We start from the raw sequence: 5,651 nt of genomic DNA on the forward strand, positions 1-5,651 counted from the left end.
CAGATTTGTTATTCATTTGATGAAGGAGACCATGAGGCAATTAAAATTAAATGTGACACAGTGCTAGGGATAGACTCCTTCAGCCTGAGAAATCCATACAGATGAGGCTGGCATAGGACAGAGGATAATGAAGATCCAGTAACAGAACAATGTCACAGATGAGGTGACTGGGACTCACTGAGCTTGCATAGCTTGCCCAGACTTTTAGTTAGGAGGAGGTGAAACCTGTTCTTGATCTCATGGTTATAGGTTTAGTGTAATGTCCTCTTCACGATGGGTCACTGAGGTATATAAAGGTGTTGGCTTGATTCAGTGGAGGAATATGCAGATGGCTTCACCTGGAGCTGTTCCAGGCCTGTTGGTCTGCTGCACAGTTAAACTAGGGTTTATCGGAGCTTGTCTTTGACAGTGGGATGCAATGTTGATATCCTTGGGAGTTTTCCATAGTATTCAATACTTTGTAACCAAAGATCACTATTTTCATATTTGAGCAGACATTATTCTTCCAGACAGGAGTGACTTCTTCACAGTTTTGTGTTATACTCAACAAACTCTGTTCTGTGCAACATGGACTTAGACAAGTGACGGATACTGCTTCTCTAATCCTCATTGCAATAGCATAGGGCTGTTTGTAATGATTTTGAAAAAGGAGAGTCTGTTTTCTTTTCTTTTCTTTCCCTTTCAATTTGCCAAGCCATTAATGTTTAAAACTGATCAGATTACAGGCGACCCCTTAGTTCGTTGGTTTGGAAAGCCTGTTTATCTGGTTTTCTGCACCATGTCAGCACCTCTACCTTCCACACAATGAATTGTCTTTTTCTTCATTCCACTTCATGGAGAAGAAAATTTGAATGGCCACGGGAAGTTATTTGCTTCCTTGAAGCATTTCCCAACTGAATAACTGGAATTAGATTCCCCATAAAGAGTGCGCCATATTTACCAAGAGGATTGCTCATTATCTATCAAGGCATTTTGTTACTTACTGATTTTGGCATAGCCAGGCTTGTAGGCTACTTCATTTACTGACTTGAGGTTGGTGTACTCCCATGCAATGTATGGTTCCACAATCCTTAGCATGCTAATTGAAGTCTCATTGAGCCTTGCAAAGGTGCGACTGAAAATCCTACGTAGATGGAGAAGCTGCAAGACTTTATGGGGCTGTGGGCTTACAACCATGGCCTCTCAGATTCTGATGGCAGGTACACAGACACTTCTAGCTTTTATTGGCACCCTAGCCATTTGGCTCCCAGTCCTCTACACTTGCCTATACTCCTTGCAGAAGTGCTTTGTGTTTCGTAGGTAAGCTTCCTCCATGCCTTGTGAAGTCTCTTGAGGGAAAACTTCTGCAGAGGCTTCACTTCAACTCAGTGAAGTTCCTTTACTTCTTCTTAAGGGTTTGTGGCACAGCAAAAAACTTGTTTTTCTTCTCTGGCACAGGCTCCATGGTTCTAGGGGCTGGGGTCAGGGCAAGAGAGTCAATTTTCATTGACACAGATATTGTTTTAGATAATCTACATAGTTATTTATTATTGTGTTGTTCTAGAGAGATGCAATGTATTATCTCTATTTTTAAGTTACACATTTCTGTTGCAGTCTGGGTTCCTCAGAGAAGCATTCTGAACACATTCTTGCTCCTAACAAGCCAACAGATATTTCCTTTCATGCATTCCATCAGAATTTAGATCAATGTCCAGTGAGATGGCTTACAAGTAAAGTGTTTGTTATGTGTGATGGTTTGTTTTTGTCAACACAAACTAGAGTTATTTGGGAACTGAGGGACCCTCAGTTGAGCAATCGCTTCTCAGTTATTCATGGGCATGTCTGCAGGGCATTTTCTTGATTAACGGTCTAGCCTGCAGTGGGCTGTGCTTCTCCTGTGTGGATGGTTCTGGGTTGTACAGAGCAGAAAGCTAAGCAAGCCAGGGACAGCAAGCTAGCAAGAAGCATTCCTCCATGATCGTAGCTTCAGTTCCTGAATCCAGATTCCTGTCTTGAGTTCCTGCTTTGTCTTCTATCAAAGATTAGAACATACAAGTGGAAATATGCCCTTTCCCCCCAAATTGTTTTTGGCCATGGCTTTATCACAACAACAAAAACCTAGCTAGGATGTCCTCTAAACCTGATAACCCAAGTTCAAGCTCTAGAAGCCACGATAGAGGGAGAACACTAACTTCCCCAAGCTCTCCTCTGGCCTCTACACATGAGTTATGGTGTGTTTATGCTAGTACACACACACATACACATACATACACTCTCACACTTATACACACAAACACACACATGAAAACACAACAATAATATTAATAGTAATAATAAAATAATTTAAAAAATTAACTTGAAATTGTTACATTGTGTCTGCCCCTGTGTTACAATTCTAAAATTTTAATTTAAATTTAAATTTTAAAGCCTGGTCATAGAGTTTCACTGATCTCATCCTGCTTTATATTATGCTATTTAAAAGACCGTTATAATTTACATTGTTTAAGTTTACCGAATAAAATAAATCTTGCTCCCTAGCATATCTGCAAGATTTAAGGATTATTTTGGGAAGGTTGAAAGGTGGAAAAATAAAAAATAATTCAGAGTGAAGAATGGCCTTCACGCTCTGTACAAATGGGTTGCAAAGAAGAGAGGCCTTGTGTTTCATTAGGATAACACACTGAGAATGCAATCTCAATTTCCAAAAACAAAACTGGATAGGATAACTTTTAGATATTCTTGTGTTACACGGAAGAAATTCAAGGCCAAAGCCCAGGCAGCTAAACACCCCCTGCAGGTCAGAATAAGACCACAAGACTATTTTGTCCGCTTGGGAACACATACTGAGCACAGAGCTTGTTTGTGGGCAATGCTGATTTAGTCGCTGTTGGCAGTCAGGGAACTGTAGAGAGGAACCAGTCCAGTGTAAAGCCACCTTCAAGGCCTTGAAATCTGAGAATTCATTCCTGCCACAGATCCTGGAATGGCTCAGCACTCCTAAGGAAATGAAGCCTTCGGCAGAGGAGGAGATTTGTAGAGGTGCCTTCAAGGACCCCTTTCATGCGGTTATTTATTTATTTATTTATATGGCAGGGCCTGCGCCTTTCTCCCTGGAGTGAACTGCAGAGCATAACCTAAGCCTTGCCTGACAAGTCACCCTCACCCAGCTGTTGCTGTGCTTAGCAGCCCACTGCCAATCACTCACTAGAAACCACAGTGCTCCCCTGAGGCTCAGTGACATAGATGCCTGCTGGAGGCCACAGCCTAGGCACAATTGTTGCTCATGTAGTGTTCTCTCTCTACGCAGTAGACAGGAAATCCTGGGGAGCTGGAGCAAACCTGACACTGGAGTCAGAAGGAGGGTTCTCCTCTGAGTCAAAGTTTAGTACCTGGGTTTTTATTCTCTTAGACAAACTCTTTCTTAGGGGTTTCATAGTCCCTTAAGCAAACAGTCCTCTGGGAGATGACACTGTCCACCTACTACATATAGCTGTATCTATTGAACTTTGGTAGCATTGAATCTAGGCCATAATCTAGTTTACAAGAGACCCCTAATATACAAGTTAATGGTAGAACACTAGTTTTACCCATCTTTGCCCTTGAGTCAATATAAATAATCATATAGTCTGTAGACTTGTCAACAATCAGGGGAGATTATATTGCCCTTGAGTCTATTCAGTGTAGATAATCATAGTCCTTAGACTCAACTTCAATCAGGGGATCCTCAAGACTGTGTGACTATGACATGATATGGAGTCACAAAGTACTAGTTCAGACAGAACCAATGTGGATAATATGGGAGGAGTGATGGGGGACAGTATGGAAAATACTAAATGCATAATCGGTTAAAAGAATTTTAGGTTTACCAAAGAATTTTTGCAAAATTTTCATAAAATGATATACTTTTATATAAATATAACTTTAAGTTTAGAAAGATCAATGTAAACAAGTGAAAAGACAAGCTTCAGTCAGTCTTTTACCCTCTCAAAGAAAACTGTGGAATGCAGACGAGGGAGTTTAATCGTATCAGTCTCTTTCAACGTTCACATCCAAGGTTATCATCCTTCAGTGAAGATAAACACCACTAAAAGCTTGTCAGCCCTTTTGGAGACAGGAAAAAGGATTTGTTTCTCCACCTGTCTCAGGGAGATAGATGTGGGCGGCGGTGTCCTTCTGCAAAGCAGTCCGCAAGGCTAAACAAGATGAAGTGGCAGGCAGCATGCTGATGGAGCACGTTCAGAAGTGACGAGCAGCCTTTGTGCACAGCCGTGCTTTCTACACTAGTCCACAGACAAGACTTCAGAGGGCTCCCAACAGGAAAAGGGGGAGGGAGAAAGGGGCCCTGCCAAGGCTAGACGTTAGGGATTCTTTGTGTTTCAAAAAGGACTTGCCAGCCCGTGAGGATTCAGAACTTCCTTCTGCCTCAAGGATATGGTCACATTTTTGAAAAAAGGAGAAAGAAAAATGAGAGAGAGAGAGAGAGAGAGAGAGAGAGAGAGAGAGAGAGAGAGAGAGAGAGAAGAAAAAAGATAAACTATCTTAAATGTTTATTGAAAAGAATGAAATGGGCTTTCGACAGTTTTGATGTTAGATTCAGATTTCTTTTACAAGCAATGTCATAATACTAGATGCCTCATAATACACCGAGCTGGTAGGTCTTCCAACACTAGAGATAGTTCGGTTGTGACAGCTGCAAAATATCTTTTACCTGCTGCTTTAAAGATACAGCAAAGCTGAGGCTGAGTTGTAATGAACTTCCTCAGCTAGTTGAGGCCGAGAGCAGGCACAGAACAAAGCTGGCTCTGTGTTCCCCGTCCTCTGCTTTATCGTTAGTCCACCGCGTGCCAAATGTTCACTATTCTGCAGAACGACAATGTTCATGTTTGCAGTACTTCTGCTAGCCATCATGTTAGCAATACTGTCACCATTTTAAAATTCTGTTTGGGCTCCCCCTGCTGGCTGGTATTTTGGTGGAACATTCACTTATTTATTTATTTATTTTAATTTGTCTTTAACTCTTCAATTTTTTTGTGATTATAATATACTTACACTATTTCTCTCTTCCTTTTACTTCTCGCAGACCCTCCCATGTATCATCCTATTTCTCTTTCAAATTCATGGCCTTTTTGTTCAAATGTTGAAATATATATATTCCTAAATACATTGTGTGTGTGTGTGTGTGTGACTGGTTCAGTCTATATAATGTTACTTGTATGTTTATTTTCAGGTCTGACCATTTGGAATTGAATAATCAGTTGTTGAGTTCTTCCCTGAGAAAGACTACTTCTCCTGCCCTCAGCATTCCTTCATAGCCTGTAGATCTTTGGGTAGTGTTGGGCTCCCTGGGCTCCCCTTCGCCATCTACAGTATCATGTCTATCAGTGCTGTCTTTGCACAGGTCATACTAGGTAGTTATGGGTGTGGTTTTTTAGGTATTCAAGGCTGGCCTTGAACTCAGTACATAGCTAAAGATTACAGTGAATTCCTGATCCTTCTGCCTTTATCTTTAGAGTACAATGATACAGGTAGATGTCACTACACTCAGATGGTGGGAAGCTAGAGATTATACAAATGGGGCAAAGACTGCACCTATTGAGTTATATCACAAGCCTTCAGAATTTTAAGAAAGCAGCAATAAGGTGCCAGTAGTATTTCAAGTCCTGTGAAGAAGT

The 5,651-nt window shown here is 41.2% G+C and overlaps 1 pseudogene; it reads right to left on the reverse strand.

Moving 5' to 3' along the window:
- Positions 1-733: 733 nt before the first annotated feature.
- LOC127692950 (60S ribosomal protein L7-like) lies at positions 734-1,444 on the reverse strand (annotated as a pseudogene).
- Positions 1,445-5,651: the final 4,207 nt, after the last annotated feature.

Source organism: Apodemus sylvaticus, chromosome 9 (genome assembly GCF_947179515.1).
Source record: "Apodemus sylvaticus chromosome 9, mApoSyl1.1, whole genome shotgun sequence".
Taxonomy (NCBI): Eukaryota; Metazoa; Chordata; class Mammalia; order Rodentia; family Muridae; genus Apodemus; species Apodemus sylvaticus.